This window comes from Schistocerca gregaria, chromosome 3 (genome assembly GCF_023897955.1).
Source record: "Schistocerca gregaria isolate iqSchGreg1 chromosome 3, iqSchGreg1.2, whole genome shotgun sequence".
Taxonomy (NCBI): domain Eukaryota; kingdom Metazoa; phylum Arthropoda; class Insecta; order Orthoptera; family Acrididae; genus Schistocerca; species Schistocerca gregaria.
In genome coordinates this window covers 150,517,982-150,536,078 of record NC_064922.1, presented here as the reverse complement: position 1 = coordinate 150,536,078, position 18,097 = coordinate 150,517,982, and the positions used below count along the sequence as shown (strand labels likewise).

The following is an 18,097-nucleotide window of genomic DNA, read 5'->3' as shown; positions in this document are numbered from 1 at the left end:
TACAGCTGCCCATGCAGTTTCAAAACGGTACCACAGTTCATCAAGAGCAGTGACTGGCATATTGTGACGAGCCAGTTGCTCGGACACCATTGACCAGACGTTTTCAATTGGTGAGAGATCTGAATAATGTGCTGGCCAGAGCAGCAGTCGAACATTTTCTGTATTCAGAAAGGCCCGTACAGGACCTGCAACATGTGGTCGCGCATTATCCTGCTGAAAAGTAGGGTTTCGCAGGGATCGAATAAAGGGTAGAGCCACGGGTCGTAACACATCTGAAATGTAACGTCCACTGTCCAAAATGCCGTCAATGCGAACAAGAGGTGACCGAGACGTGTAACCAATGTCACGCCATATCATCACGCCTGGTGATTCGCCAGTATGGCGATGACGAATACACGCTTCCAATGCGAGTTCACCGCGATTTCGCCAAACGCGGATGCGACCATCATGATGCTGTAAACAGAACCTGGATTAATGCGAAAAAATGACGTTTTGCCGTTGTGCACCCAGGTTCGTCGTTGAGTACTCCATTGCAGGTGCTCCTGTCTGTGATGCAGCGTCAAGGGTAACCGCAGCCATGGTCTCCGAGCTGATAGCCCATGCTGCTGCAAACGTAGTCGAACTGTTCGTGCAGATGGTTGTTGTCTTTCAAACGTCCCCATCTGTTGACTCAGGAATCGAGACGTGGCTGCAGGATCCGATACAGCCATGCGGATAAGATGCCTGTCATCTCGAATGCTAATGATACGAGGCCGTTAGGATCCAGCACGGAGTTCCGTATTACTCTCCTGAACCCGCCGATTCCATATTCTGCTAACAGTTATTGCATCTCGTCCAACGCGAGCAGCAATGTCGCGATACGATAAACCGCGATCGCGGTAGGCTACAATCCGACCTTTATCAAAGTCGGAAACGTGATGGTAAGCATTTCTCCTCCTTCCACGAGGCATCACAACAACGTTTCACCAGGAGACGCCGGTCAACTGCTGTTTGTGTATGAGAAATCGGTTGGAAACTTTCCTCATGTCAGCACGTTGTAGGTGTCGCCACCGGCGCCAACCATGAGTGAATGCTCTGAAAAGCTAATCATTTGCATATCACAGCATATTCTTCCTGTCGGTTAAATTTCGCGTCTATAGCATGTAAACTTCGTGGTGTAGCAATTTTAATGGCCAGCAGTGTAGATAGAACGAGGAGGGTGAAGGGCGCTGGGAAATGGGAACTGGCATTTGGCCAGAAGGCAGCTAGGAGGAGGACATATTCAGAGAGTTGTATTTTACGTATCACCAATAGACTTAGCCGATTGTCAGAGTTTAATGGAGAGGAGCCTCTCGTAGCTGTAGGTGTAAGAAATGTGCAGCAGACCTCACTAGTTAAGGACTCTAGGACAGGTGCTGTTTCATATAGAAAGAAGAAGGTTCTGCTGTTAGCTAGTTCACATGGTACTGGTGTAGGCTAGCAGTGCAGGAAGTGTTGGGGAGTGAGTACCAGTTCACCAGCATTGTGAAGCCTAATGCTAGGTTGGCTCACGTAACTGTTGACTTAGGGGAGTTATGTAGGGATTTTACGAAACAGGGTCTGATAGTGACTGTGAGTGGTGCTGGGAATAGTATTGATAGGGGCGGGGAATATGATGTAGGTGGTTACCTGGAAATTTCAGCGTCATGATCGGCCTCATCTTAATGCTGCTGTTAGGCGTGTTAACATGGGTCTTGAGAAGACACTGATGGCGGAGGGCATGGCTCACATTGCAGTGCAGCCAGTTGAGTCTATCAATAGATCGGGTTTCAATAGGCATGACCTGCACCTCAACAGGTTGGCAAAGCTTATAGATGACAGTGTAGTGGGCGGTGGTGGGATCACTCATGGGAAAATTCCTATAGTATTTGGTGTTAGAGCTGCTCCTCTTTTAGACTGAAGTAAGCTGATACACATCCCCACTTAAAGGAAGTCTCTCTAACAAAGGAACCACCTTCAAAGAAGGTCAGGTATTCAAGTAGTGAAAGATTTAGCAGTGTATTTGACATATAGTTAGTGAACTACTTATAGATACTGACTCTGCCATTATTGGTACATCAGGGTACAACTTACCAGGATGCAGATTAGCTGGCTGTTTTTCAGGGAGTTATACGCGGGATGGGTGTGGCCGTGTATATAAAAAACACTATTCTATAGGAGTCCGTAGCTGTATCAATGCACTGCACTGAACAGGTATTTGAATGTCGTGCAGGGGCAGTTGAATTTAGTGAAACTGTGTATAGGTCCTCTAAGTCTTTCAGAGCAATTGTGCTCAAGCTAGAGAGGGTTCTCGGTTCACTTTATAGGAAGTACCGAAAATTAGTTATATGTGGTGACATCAATATTAGTTTTGTATGTGATTGTGCAAGACGAAGAATGTTGGAAGATCTCGTAAATTCATATGATCTGATGTGGATTATATTTTCTCCTGTCAGTGTGCAGGGGAACAGTAGTACGACTACAGACAATATTTTTATTCATTTTCACTACCAGACGACCATTCTGTTAGTAAATGGGTGAATGACCATTCAGACCATGATGTATAAATTTTAACACTAAAAGGTTTTTGTACTCAAACAAATGTTATATATAATTGCTAACTATGTAGAAACGCTAATCCAACGGCAGTAGAGAGTTTTATAAAGCTCGTTAAGGAAGAATAGTAGCAGGAAGTTTACAACGCTGATAACATAGATGGCAAATACACTCCTGGAAATTGAAATAAGAACACCGTAAATTCATTGTCCCAGGAAGGAGAAATTTTATTGACCCATTCCTGGGGTCAGATACATCACATGATCACACTGACAGAACCACAGGCACATAGACACTGGCAACAGAGCATGCACAATGTCGGCACTAGTACAGTGTATATCCACCTTTCGCAGCAATGCAGGCTGCTATTCTCCCATGGAGACGATCGTAGAGATTCTGGATGTAGTCCTGTGGAACGGCTTGCCATGCCATTTCCACCTGGCGCCTCAGTTGGACCAGCGTTCGTGCTGGACATGCAGATCGCGTGAGACGACGCTTCATCCAGTCCCAAACATGCTCAATGGGGGACAGATCCGGAGGTCTTGCTGGCCAGGGTAGTTACTTACACCTTCTAGAGCACGTTGGGTGGCACGGGATACATGCGGACGTGCATTGTCCTGTTGGAACAGCAAGTTCCCTTGCCGGTCTAGGAATGGTAGAACGATGGGTTCGATGACGGTTTGGATGTACCGTGCACTATTCAGTGTCCCCTCGACGATCACCAGAGGTGTACGGCCAGTGTAGGAGATCGCTCCCCACACCATGATGCCGGGTGTTGGCCCTGTGTGCCTCGGTCGTATGCAGTCCTGATTGTGGCGCTCACCTGCACGGCGCCAAACACGCATACGACCATCATTGGCACCAAGGCACAAGCGACTCTCATCGCTGAAGACGACACGTCTCCATTCGTCCCTCCATTCACGCCTGTCGCGACACCACTGGAGGCGGGCTGCACGATGTTGGGGCGTGAGCGGAAGACGGCCTAACGGTGTGCGGGACCGTAGCCCAGCTTCATGGAGACGGTTGCGAATGGTCCTCGCCGATACCCCAGGAGCAACAGTGTCCCTAATTTGCTGGGAAGTGGCGGTGCGGTCCCCTACGGCACTGCGTAGGATCCTACGGTCTTGGCGTGCATCCGTGCGTCGCTGCGGTCCGGTCCCAGGTCGACGGGCACGTGCATCTTCCGCCGACCACTGGCGACAACATCGATGTACTGTGGAGACCTCACGCCCCACGTGTTCAGCAATTTGGCAGTACGTCCACCCGGCCTCCCGCATGCCCACTATACGCCCTCGCTCAAAGTCCGTCAACTGCACATACGGTTCACGTCCACGCTGTCGCGGCATGCTACCAGTGTTAAAGACTGCGATGGAGCTCCGTATGCCACGGCAAACTGGCTGACACTGACGGCGGCGGTGCACAAATGCTGCGCAGCTAGCGCCATTCGACGGCCAACACCGCGGTTCCTGGTGTGTCCGCTGTGCCGTGCGTGTGATCATTGCTTGTACAGCCCTCTCGCAGTGTCCGGAGCAAGTATGGTGGGTGTCAATGTGTTCTTTTTTCCATTTCCAGGAGTGTATAAACGATATACCCTCAGTATTACATGTGATTCTAAAATATTATTGTTTACTGATGATATTAGCTTGGTAGTAAAGGATATTGTGCGCAATGTTGGCACTGTTTCAAATAGTTCAGTTCAAGATATAATTTGGTGCCTTGTAGAAAAGGCTAAATCACGGTAATACTCAGTTTCTAACACGCATTCAATAAAACCTTTTAATTACACAGAATGGGCATATGATTAGTGGGACTGAACAGTTCAAATTTCTAGGTGATCAGGCACTTCTTTTGCTTTCCACTTATTTGGATAATCTTAGAATGAAGATCTTGTAGGTCAATATTTTTCATATTTAAACAATATCCTTTACTAAATCAATGTATTTCCTTATAATCTGATGAGTGATTGTACCTGTAGTCTGTCACTCCTTGCTAGCATTTTTGGTAGCGACAACATTTCATTTTTTGCCAGTTAACTTTATTTCCCAGACTGTATTTCTCCTTTTAATGATAGATGCAGAAAACTTAGATAAATCTTTCAATTGTGCATGTTTCAATTCGTGTAATGCATAAGGTGAACCTTTCTTGTTTCGAACCCTTTTTGATCTTGCTAGTCCGAATATGTTTACCCAATCCTGAACGGTATAGACAGGCACATGTTTCTTCGCGCTTTCAGTGGCACTATACATGCTGTCCACTCCATGCATGAGTGACCAGATTCAAAAAACTTGTGTTCAATAATGTCTAAATTTCTTGCCTGATCCAAGTACAGGAACAGCGCAGCTATGTTTTGATTCCTGTTCTGACTCCCACAAGTGTCAGAGAAGATTGAAATGTGTTTTATTTCTGGTCGAACCAGTTTATTGTACTCACGACACAGGTACCGATTTCTGAGCTACCTTTCTTCCCGTTTATCTCGGTCCAACCTTAGAAGAATGTATCACTTGGGGCCGAAAATTCTTAGATGCTGAAATCGTATGAGCAGATTTTCAGACTATTGTGCATTTGACTGACTTCATTTAAAGGTATTTGCAAGACAGATTGTAAATCAGATGCGGAACACATATATGTCTTGTCTGCTTTACATCTGATATATCTGTTTCCAGTGCTTTCTTTTCTTCATAGCTCTTTGCTTTCTCACAATTTACACATTTTTGACATTAATCCTTTCTAGGTTTGTAGAAGGCGAAACTATAGTTCTGATGATATATTCTTCTACAAGTTATTTCGCTGACTGATATGAAATTTAACATTCTTCTTTGTACAAACTATGCATTTTAGATACGCTTAGTTTCGACTCTGAGTACAGTCGTTTTGTGGATTTCCTTGAGTAGTTGGAGTCCATTACAGTAAAATTCTCTGTGTCCTTTAACTTTCTACACGTCGTCTGGTTTAGTTTTATTATATGGAATTGATATGCCTCTCTTATCAGTTCCTATGAAAAGTCCACTCTCATCATTCCCTTTATATGCAGTATCAATGACAACCGAAATACATAAAGTTTTAATAAAGAAATTCTTACAAACTCTGACTTTTTCATTGTCTTTATTTAAATAGTAAACCTTAGAATCCTACGTTGTTTTAGCCACTGAAAAGTATTTGGTCTTCATGCTGCAGTTAGACTCACTGTGATACCAAGAATAAAATCGTCTTGCCTCGTATAATCGCAGTTCCAGAAGCTTCTACAAAAGGAGTACTTTATTTCATCTGAAAAATTCTTGTTCCAGTTGTATCTACATCTTTCAGAATTAACTGGCTTTGGTTTTTTAGATCCAGTTTTATACTTTTTTATTATATTCTTCTTTTATCTTTTGGGATCACTTTTATTCTATCTTGATCGGTTACCACTGTTTCTATCTTTTACAGCATTGATTTCTTTAGTCAAGAGGTATGTACTGCCTGTACCACTGGAACCTGGTTCATATTCAGGATCCTTGGCGGAACAATCAGACTCAAAACGTTTCTCTTCTGCACAACGCTCGTGTGCTCTACTTGCATCATCTGATCTTCATCCAGTTCATGCACTTGAAGATTCAAATCCATTTCCTTAAAATAAAACTAAGAAATAAAATTATTTCATGCATATTAAAATATCAGTGTATCTAAGCATTAAGTTTATGTTTAGGGTACCATTTTATTGCTTATCTGAACTTTCATCTTCTGTGTGTATCATTTTATTGGGCAATGGAACGAGCAGGACGCTTCTTGAACACATTTTTTAGAATTCAAATCACTGTAGGCAACTGGCACAATGCTACTGCACTCACTGAACTCACAGCAGTTTCCGCTACAATGGGTGTTCAGCTGTGTGCACATCAGTTACAATAATCGACAATAATACTGATGTCACTTTGTTTTTTTATTAGAGGCAAACAATGAATCACCAGCTTTGTTGCTGTCGGTTGAGAATAATATTAAACACACATTTACCACAGTCTACTAACAAAATTGGTAGACCTGTGTAATATTGTGCAGGGCCCCCGTGAGCACGCAGAAGTGCCACAACACGACGTGGCAAGGACTCGACTAATGTCTGAAGTACTGATGGAGGACATTGACACCATGAACCTTGCAGCGCTGTCCTTAAATCTGTAATAGTACGAGGGGGTAGAGATCTCTTCTCAACAGCACACTGCAAGGCATCCCAGATATGCTCAATAATGTTCGTGTCTGGGGAGTTTGGTGGCCAGCGGAACTGTTTAAACTCAGAAGAGTGTTCCTGGGGCCACTCTGTAGCAATTCTGGACGTGTGGGGTGTCGAATTGTCCTATTTGAATTAACCAAGTTCGTCGGAACGCACAATGACCGTGAGTGGATGCAGGTGATCAGACAAGATGCTTACGTACGTGTCACCTGTCAGAGTCGTATCTAGACTATCATGGGTCCTATACCACTCCAACTGCACACGCCTCACACCATTACAGAGGCTCCAGGAGCTTGAACAGTCCCCTGCTGACATGCAGGGTCCACGGATTCATGAGGTTGTCTCCATTACCGTACGCGTCCATCTGCTCCATACAATTTGAAAAGAGACTCGTCCGACTGGGCAACATATTTCCAGCCATCAACAGTCCAATGTCAGTGTTGACGGGCCTAGGAGAGGCGTAAAGCTTTGTGTCGTACAGTCGTCAAGGGTACACGAGTTAAAGCTTTATGTCGTGCAGTCATCAAGAGTACACGAGTGGGCCTTCGGCTCCAAAAGCCCATGACGTTTCTTTGAATGGTTCGCACGCTGACACTTGTTGATGACGCAGCACTGAAATCTGCAGCAATTTTCGGAAGGGTTGCACTTCTGTCACGTTGAATGATTGTCTTCAGTTGTCGTTGGTCCCTGTCTTGCAGGATCTTTTTCTGGCTGCAACGATGACCGCGATTTGATGTTTTACCGGACTCCTGACATTCACAGTACCGGTACACCCATGAAATGGTCATACGGGAAAATCCCCACTTTATCGCTACCTCGGAGATGCTGTGTCCCATCGCTCTTGCGCCAACTATAACACCACGTTCAAACTCACTTAAATCTTGATAACCCGCCATTTTAGTAGCAGTAACCAATCTAACAACTGCTCCAGACACTTGTTGTCTTATATAGGCGTTTCCGACCGCAGCGCCGTATTCTGCCTCTTTACGTATCTCTGGATTTGAATACGCATGCCTGTACCAGTTCCTTTGGCTTTTCAGTGAATCATCGATATCTTTCAGACAATGAACAATAATATTGATGTCACACTGATTACTTAAGGTAATATTATTTTACACCAACTTAACATCACTTGTCTGGTAGCTGAAGCTAAGGAATATAATCATACCACGATATACCGGGTGATCAAAAAGTCTGTATAAATATTCCAAGCATGTGTGCCAATTTGTACCTTTCTATCTACATTATTCCGTGGTTTATTAAGTTTTCAAATTTATACTGACTTTGTGATCACCCGGTACTTATAAAATTTATCTCCGTTACATCGTGTGCGGTTCTCTGCTGAAATCCATTAAGTGCACTTGATGGATTGTTGTTGTTCAAAGAATTTCAAGAAGCCTATCGACAAAGCATTTAAGTGTACTTAAATATTTTTTTGCTGTATAGAATATTTAACCATGCACTTCACAGATTTCTGCCACATGTGGTTAACTTCTTAGAGTGACAACTCCTCTTACCTGGTTTCTCCAGACGAAAGATACTCATTTTCTGACACAGAATGCATGCATAACCTAAAAATCAAGAAATCGGCACTTAACACGTTTTTGCAGTAACCTCAAGATATATCCTCACTCAGTTGCTAAACAGTTCACCGCTGTCATTACCTAGGGGAACCTAGTAAGAGTCTAATCACAGGCGGAAACAAGACGATAGAAATGAGGCAACGCCCGATAGGTATGCAACACATAAAGCATATAGGTAATGCCGTTACTATCTTAACAGACCAAAGCTACTAGGAAAATTACCGTAGTGTAGGGTAACTTACCATAACGTACAGTAGCCTACAGTAGTTTACCAGTTCTAGTGAGTGCATATTACAGAAATCTGTTGAATAGAGTGTGAACAGCAGTTCTTCCTTGTTGGTGTTATCAGGGCCCTGTTATCACATTCGCCTCTTGCGCAAAGTTTCACAAGTAGGGAGGTATGTCAGCGTCGTCGTTTGGTGGAGTAAGGGCACCATGTCACACCGTTATCGCTTTTCGGTAACCACTCTGTGACTGTAACACGTGACCAATTCCAGAGTGAAGACGTCTTATCGCTTTCCTATATCTACGCCATCTGCTGGCGCTAACGCTGCCAAACTGTAACTGGAATACTGAATCATGTTGCGCCACGTTGCGCAACTGAAGTGTAACCACTTGTTTCATAGGTCTTAGTAAATTTCGAAGTAAGAAAAGACTTAAACGACACTGCGAAATGTAAATTATAAATCAGTAACTAGGTAATTTTTGGTTTTGTTTCCTTGTTAAAACTGAGAGTGCAAGTCGCATTCCATCGTCTAACGGTAATTTATATTTTTAGTGAGCTTACATCGAAAGACTGTCCACCCCTGGTAGCAGAGTGGTCATAATGTCAGTCCTATGGGCCCAGGTTCGATTCCCGGGACTGGGTGTTGTGTTGTCCTAATCATCATCATTTCATGCTCATCGACGCGCAAGTCGCCGAAGTGGTATCAAATCGAAAGAGTTGTGCCCGGCGAACGGCCTACCCGACGGGAGGCCCTAGTCACACGACATTTATTTTTTATTGAAGTACTTCATTCAATGAGTTACGAATCGAACAGATTTGATAGTTTTCTGTGAAAAATTATTGATGCACTTTTTGAGAAAAAAACTTTAATTGTAAACTTAGACTATGGAGATCAGATCTCTACATGTGAACTTTAAAATATTCTTATTGGTGGAAGATAAGTTTATATTACTAAAAGACCAGTTTGTTTGCATCACTGGTATTTCGTCACAGGCTATACAGACTTCTTTTTATGAGTCATCAGTCTTCTGACTGGTCTGATGCAGCCTGCCACGAATTTCTCTCCGGGTTCCAACCTTTCCATCTCAGAGCAGCAGCTGTAAGTGACGTCCTCAATTATTTGCTAGAGGTATTCCAAACTCTGTCCTCCTGTACGGTTTTTATCCACCACAGCTGTCTCTCGTATCATTGAAGTTATTCTTTGATGTCTTAACACATGTCCTATCAGCCTGTCTTTTCTTATTGTTAGTATGTCCCATATTTTTCCTTCCAGCCTCCGATTCTGCGAATAACCTCAGTATCAGTCCACCTAATTCTCAACATGCTTCTGTAGCACCACATCTCAGATTCTTCAGTTCTCATCTGTTGCGGTTGCCCCACATTCCGTGTTTCACTACAATACAATGCTGTGCGCCGAAAATACATTCTTAGTAATTTCTTCCTCAAACTTTTCTTGGACAGGAATGGCCTTTTAGTCAGTGCCTGTGTGCTTTTTATGTCCTCCTTGATCCGTCCATCATATATTATTTTGCTTCCTAGGTAACAGAATTTCTTAACCTCTTCTACCGCGTGATCTCCAATTCTGATGTTAAGTTTCTTATTGTTCTCATTTCTGCTACTTCTCATTACTTTCGTCTTTCTTCGATTTACTCTCAGGCAACATTCTGTACTCATTAGACTGTTCATTCCATTCAGCACACCCTGTAATCCTCCTCCGCTTTTACTCAGGATAGTGAAGCCACTCAGCCAATCTTGGTGCAGGGAATGGCAATTTAATCTCAATGTAGACAAGTGTAATGTGCTGCGAATACATAGAAACAAAGATCCTTTATCATTTAGCTACAATATAGCAGGTCAGCAACTGGAAGCTGTTAATTACATAAATTATCTGGGAGTAGGCATTAGGAGTGATTTAAAATGGAATGACCATATAAAATTAAACGTCGGTAAAGCAGATGCCAGACTGAGATTCATTGGAAGAATCCTAAGGAAATGCAATCCGAAAACGAAGGAAGTAGGTTACAGTACGCTTGTTCCCCACTGCTTGAATACTGCTCATCGGTGGGGGTCAGTACCAGATAGGGATGATAGAAGAGATAGAGTAGATCCAACGGAGAGCAGCGCGCTTCGTTACGGAATCATTTAATAATCGCGAAAGCGTTACAGATATGATTGATAAACTTCAGTGGAAGACTCTGCAGGTGGGACGTTCAGTATCTCGGTACGGGATTCTGTTGAAGTTTCAAGGATTTACCTTCACCGAGGAGCCAAGCAGTATATTGGTCCCTCCTACGTATATCTCGGGAAGAGACCACGAGGATAACATCAGAGAGATTAGAGCTCACACAGAGGCATACCGACAATCTTTCTTCCCACGAACAGTACGAGACTGGAATAGATGGGAGAACCGATAGGGGTACTCAAAGTACGCTGCGCCACACACCATCAGGTGGCTTGCGGAGCATAGATGTAGATGTATATATACTATTACCCTGAACCTTAATCCCACTCTTGAATCGTTCTTTTATTTCCGTAATTGCTTCTTCGATGTATAGACTGAACGGTAGGGGTGAAAGACCTTGCCTTATACCCATTTAAATATACAGACTACACAACATTAAATGTGAGGTCTCTTACAGTTATTAGGTAGCATGAACGGGATGCGGATTTTAATATCAGAGCTCAAGAACACATATTAGAGTTCTTGCGAGCAGCTCAGGCAAAAATTGTCTACTAAATGACTCGTAAGCTCACCAGACTAGCTGATTATCCACTTGCCAGGTTATTTATTTACTCTAAGCTATGTTGTATAGCAAAAGAAACTAAATCTACATACCGTGTAAATACAAACGTAGTTTATTCACAACCTTTTAAAAGTGTAACTCCATTTTGCAAATTATAAAGTGAAACCTTGTATAAATTCACTGTAGCATTTATTTAACCCCAACATTGATTATTGCTTATGTATCTGGATACTAGTCGAGTGCTTTACGTCCCCACTATGGCGGATTAAAGGGAAAGCAGTTCAGTGGCGTGCTCACAGATGTATTACTGATTGGTTTTACCAGTATGATAGTTTTACGGAAATGTTCTGCGAGCCTAAAAAGCACTTGTTGGAAGGAATAGGACGTTCTTTTCGCAAAATGTTAATGAGAATATTTTGGCAACAAGCATTTGTGACAGACCTGTAAGATGGTCCTCCTGTCTCCAAAGTTCATTTTGCGTAAGGACAAAATAAAGGGGATAAGGTCTCGTGCAGTGGAATAGGTGCCATCATTTTTCCCTCGCTCCATTTTTGAGCGGAGCAGGGGAGAGAATAACCAAAAAGGATAAAAGTACCACCCTTCACGCACTGGACAGTGGCTTTGCCGAGTATGCGTTTATATATAGATACAATCTCTTTAGTCACCCCTTCATGTGCAAAGATAAAATAAATTATCGGTCGAACCCACTGCTGAGCAACAAACTTAAATTTGTCTGTAGGAGAAACATAGAGATGTCAACTACATTCCACAATACTAAAAAGACTGCCACTATGATTCACTGAATGTGATTGGGAACGCAAATATCATTGTAATTTGTAGTCTTTTAAAAGTTAAGTGGGAGATCTGTCGAAATGGAAAATGTCCTGTTCTAGCATCTGCCTTTTCTGTTAAGACTATGGCTTCAATGAAGCTGCCCAGCACCTCCCTTACGTGTTGCCCTCTCTCCACCACCACACTGCAAGTAGGGGACGTGGTTGTTTCCTGGTACTACGGCATGTGTGCTCCAAAAGTTAGCTTCAGATTTCTGCTGTTGTTCCAGAGCTAAGATGGAACGAGAAAATAATACACTCCTGGAAATGGAAAAAAGAACACATTGACACCGGTGTGTCAGACCCACCATACTTGCTCCGGACACTGCGAGAGGACTGTACAAGCAATGATCACACGCACGGCACAGCGGACACACCAGGAACCGCGGTGTTGGCCGTCGAATGGCGCTAGCTGCGCAGCATTTGTGCACCGCCGCCGTCAGTGTCAGCCAGTTTGCCGTGGCATACGGAGCTCCATCGCAGTCTTTAACACTGGTAGCATGCCGCGACAGCGTGGACGTGAACCGTATGTGCAGTTGACGGACTTTGAGCGAGGGCGTATAGTGGGCATGCAGGTGGCTGGGTGGACGTACCGCCGAATTGCTCAACACGTGGGGAGTGAGGTCTCCACAGTACATCGATGTTGTCGCCAGTGGTCGGCGGAAGGTGCACGTGCCCGTCGATCTGGGACCGGACCACAGCGACGCACGGATGCACGCCAAGACCGTAGGATCCTACGCAGTGCCGTAGGGGACCGCACCGCCACTTCCCAGCAAATTAGGGACACTGTTGCTCCTGGGGTATCGGCGAGGACCATTCGCAACCGTCTCCGTGAAGCTGGGCTACGGTCCCGCACACCGTTAGGCTGTCTTCCGCTCACGCCCCAACATCGTGCAGACCGCCTCCAGTGGTGTCGCGACAGGCGTGAATGGAGGGACGAATGGAGACGTGTCGTCTTCAGCGATGAGAGTCGCTTCTGCCTTGGTGCCAATGATGGTCGTATGCGTGTTTGGCGCCGTGCAGGTGAGCGCCACAATCAGGACTGCATACGACCGAGGCACACAGGGCCAACACCCGGCATCATGGTGTGGGGAGCGATCTCCTACACTGGCCGTACACCTCTGGTGATCGTCGAGGGACACTGAATAGTGCACGGTACATCCAAACCGTCATCGAACCCATCGTTCTACCGTTCCTAGACCGGCAAGGGAACTTGCTGTTCCAACAGGACAATGCACGTCCGCATGTATCCCGTGCCACCCAACATGCTCTAGAAGGTGTAAGTCAACTACCCTGGCCAGCAAGATCTCCGGATCTGTCCCCCATTGAGCATGTTTGGGACTGGATGAAGCGTCGTCTCACGCGGTCTGCACGTCCAGCACGAACGCTGCTCCAACTGAGGCGCCAGGTGGAAATGGCATGGCAAGCCGTTCCACAGGACTACATCCAGCATCTCTACGATCGACTCCATGGGAGAATAGCAGCCTGCATTGCTGCGAAAGGTGGATATACACTGTACTAGTGCCGACATTGTGCATGCTCTGTTGCCTGTGTCTATGTGCCTGCGGTTCTGTCAGTGTGATCATGTGATGTATCTGACCCCAGGAATGTGTCAATAAAGTTTCCCCTTCCTGGGACAATGAATTCACGGTGTTCTTATTTCAATTTCCAGGAGTTTATAAATCAAAAGAATTATAAATTGTAAATTACACAACTGGTAACTGCTTGCCGTATTTAAGTTATAAACTTTATAATGCTACTACATTTCTCATAATGTCTATTTTCAGAAAGTTAACGTTAATATTATAGCTGTTGTTGTTGTTGTGGTCTTTAGTCCTGAGATGGTTTGATGCAGCTCTCCATGCTACTCTATCCTGTTCAAGCTTCTCCCAGTACTTACTGCGGCCAACATTCTTCTGAATGTGCTTAATGTATTCATCTCTTGGTCTCCCTCTACGATATGTACCCTCCACGCTGCCCTCCAATGCTAAATTTGTGGTCCCTTGATGCCTCAGAACATGTCCTACCAACCGGTCCCTTCTTCTTGTCAAGTTGTGCCACAAACTCCTCTGCTCCCCAATTCTATTCAATACCTCATTAGATATATAGTTACATAATACAATATAATAGTTGGCCGTTGTTCACGCCGAAGCAAGTCGAATTTTTGGGGTATGACTGTACGTTACCTTTTTCGAGAGGGCGGTAAGAATGTGCTAGACATATGCCACAAGAATGGCACTTACTGATTCTACAGACTCAGAAATATCGAGCATATTACGCTACTTTTTTAGGCAATGCCTTGCTTGACCCCCTACGCAGTTGGGACCTACCAGGTGGGAGAATGTAATTACTGAGTATGATGATTCCGAACAAGAAAGAGTCATCGTCACACACGAAGAAGTGCGTGGCTCCAACAGGAGGTACAACGGGATCGGCGAGGAACACACCTTGACGGACGCGGTCCGTGATTGTTTTGTACAGAGAGACGCTGTTTATGTCTGTTATTTGTTACACCATATGTAATACCACTTATTACCTCCTACTCTCTAACAAATAAAATAAATTAAAAAAAAGAAGTTAAGGTAACCGCTCACTTTAAGGAGGAGATCAGGGTTCGAGTTCCGGTGCGGCTCAAATTTTCACCTCTCTTCATTGAAGTACGTCGATGCCCGATTCCTGCTGGCGTCAGTATTTTCTTCGAAGTTTAATTTTTAAGTTGACGTGTTTTTGAAAGTGGCTTTGTCATATTCCAATAAGCTACGGAAGTATAAGAAATACACTTACAGGAACGTGCAGTGAAGGTGAAATAAGGCATGCGGACTTGTAATGACTTCTAAGTTTTTAGTTTTTTTCTTTGTAATGGTGTTACGTGGCATACGGTTTTAAATTATTGCTTAAAACTAATTAAATATTGAAACTGAAACGCAGACATAATCGGACGATAATCGGGAACTAACTGTGGAGTAGTTCTACAGCGTTGCTAATCCAGGATAGACGGCAGTAGAAATACTCTGAAATAGTAATTACGAGCGATAGGTTACAACGCTCCAGTTCCTGCAAGGTGATATATTTCACATGGGCCATAAAGTATAGTGAAAGAAGTGAAATACATAATATTACTGTAGTAACGTTTTCTAAATATATCATTTGGTTAAACAAATCATTTGGAATTTTGATATATTTGAAATATATTGGAGTACTAAACAGTGTGTTCATACATCCTGCAACAAACAAGAGTACGTATTTAAAAAAAAATTACCTTTTAAATATGTTTTCTACTTAAGAGAGTTCAAAAAATGTTCAAATTTGTGTGAAATCTTATGGGACTTAACTGCTAAGGTCATCAGTCCCTAAGCTTACACACTACTTAACCTAAATTATCCTAAGGACAAACACACAAACCCACGCCCGATGGAGGACTCGAACCTCCGCCGGCACCAGCCGCACAGTCCATGACTGCAGCGCCTGAGACCGCTCGGCTAATCCCGCGCGGCTTTGAGTGCGCCACCATCTACTGCATTGATTGCTTTTGAAAAACTTCTCTTGCAAGACATTAATTTATGCGTTGTGGTTGAATGGAGAGAAACGTTATCAATACAAGCCAGTAACTTAAATCTGTGTTCTAAAAACCGGGACACTGCTGTTTTTCTTTTATAAACAATATCTTTCATTCGTGTAATCCATTCTTTATCCAAGAGTGGTGACCACATTATGCACCACCATGGAGAATTTTTCATTTCATATTTTCTTACAAACATTTACGAGACCATCAGCAAGAAGTAGAACGCGACTGTCTCCCACATACATTTTACAAGTGATTCCATCATTCCATTTAGTTCTTTGCAATTTATCAAGTTCTTCTTTGATAAAACCTAAAGCTCTTTATTAGCGCTGCAGTTATTCTCACAGCATCTGCCAGTTTTTCTGAGCGCTGAGGCGTATAATAAGTGGAGTTACACCTCGCTGGAACGTCTTGAATGAGCTGCTTTGGACTTAAACCCAGGTTTTTCTTATCTGCAGTATGTATTCAAGCAACTCATATTCTGTATGTGAAGATAGAAACAACACTCTTTCTGTATTATGTCACCGGTCGGTTTGGCTTGTTGGTGATATCCACCCAAAATGTTTCCACTGGACATCATTTGTTGTTTCATTTTTAATGTTCGTCACATTATCAGTAATTACGACCAGAAGCTTATCTGAAACGTTTAAGGGCTAATTAATCTTCATGATTTCTTCCGCGAAATGGACACTCATCCGAGATCCTCCATTGATAAACACTAACAAAACTGTCTGAATTTCAGAAAACTCTGTTATGAACTGTGCTGTCACACCTACATAGTTTTCATTATTTTTATGCGTTTGTGGCCAAGCAGACGGTTTCAGCTACAGGTAAGTTCTCGTACAGCATTCATGTACCTTTCCTATCCTGCTGGGGCCATACTTACAGAAGTTATTTTGCTGCTCGGCAGGCAATATGCTAGATTCAAACCCTTGACAAAGCGATGAAACCTTCATCCTCAACTGCTGAGAAAGGCTGCAAAACTAAGTACAACTAAACAAAAGTTTTTTGTGTGGGAAGTGAGTCATCGAAGTCTGACTTCCAGACTTATGTGGCTGGTAATCAGTAACGTGTTCACATCATCGTTGCTTGATGGAACTAGCGATATAGCTGCCGGGCCTTGTGAATCTTTAAACTTACTGTTGGATGGCTTCTCGCACTATGTAGTTACCTTTGTCTCTTCATATATTCCAAAAGAGAAATAGATTTTCGGGTTTCGTTCGCTTTTAACAACCGCACACGAAACAACGTAAAATTTCTATACTTCACTTTCTTATGTTATATCAAATATATCACCTATTCTGAGCAATAGATGAGTGCAGCATTACAGTCAGAAAGACAGAATGCGTTACAGGTGAGCGAGTATAACCCAGTCCTCACAGCACAACAGACTGCCTGTTACAGTGACAGGACAAGAATGATGCTGACTTGCTTAAAATTGCAGGCATTTTAGCAGCAGGAAGAAAAGCATCGTAATAAAAAATGAATAGTTCACTCATTTACATCCAGAAACAAAGAGAACGATGCAAACTTTCTTTTCTGTTGTGAGTCCTACCCTATTAACAGTTTAACAGGATCCAGTGGGTGTTTATTATATGCTTCATAGTTATGACACATTATCAGTGCTATTTTAATACTTATCTTAAATATCACCTGCCCCTAGATGGCATTATGATTCTGTATGAGCCAGTATGAGCATTCATCCCATAGTGCAGGGTCGACTCCTCCTAACGATTTGGCAGATTTATTTCACGTAATTTGAATTACATAACCCCGTGGTTGGATATCCTTTCTGTCGTGTGACCCATCTGCCTTTGAGTCGTGTAAACGCTGTTCTGTGTGTTATGGTATTTTAAATTTTTGCGTACCACATTTCCAAGAGCAATGATTGTGAGACATTGAACATTCGACTGAACGAGGGTGGAAAAACGTCTGAAAACCGCACTCACACTGCCCAATGTACAAGATCGAGGCGTAGTTGAAGCATATGTCTCGACTCCCTATCTTACAAGCTAGCGCGATAATCTGTGCGAGCAGGTCTGCCAAAAAGTGCGAAAACTATAGCAGGTCAGCTTAACAGCTCATATATCCAACTTGTTAAGAAGAACAATATACAGCAGAAAAAATTAAGATACTTCATAGGATTTGCTGACCTAGAGCATCGAAAAACTCAGAATAATACGTATAAGCTACAGGGAAAGACCAGTAACGTACACTATCTACAAGAATCAAGAGCGAACAATAAGAATGGAAAACTAGGAACGAAGTACTCGGTTTAAGAAATAATAAGAAATAATTCGCCCATATAGTTCAACCTATACATTGAAACTTCTTTACTTAAATGTGTGAATCTGTACTTAAGCTGCAGAATGACTGAGAAGATGAAACTTTTAAGTTA

General features: G+C 43.3%; 1 protein-coding gene across 1 annotated transcript in view; it reads right to left on the bottom strand.

The window, feature by feature from the left end:
• LOC126354285 (UDP-glucosyltransferase 2-like) overlaps nt 1-18,097 on the bottom strand; it is a 104,269-nt gene that overhangs the window by 85,667 nt on the left and 505 nt on the right. The gene's annotated exons all lie outside the window — the stretch shown is intronic.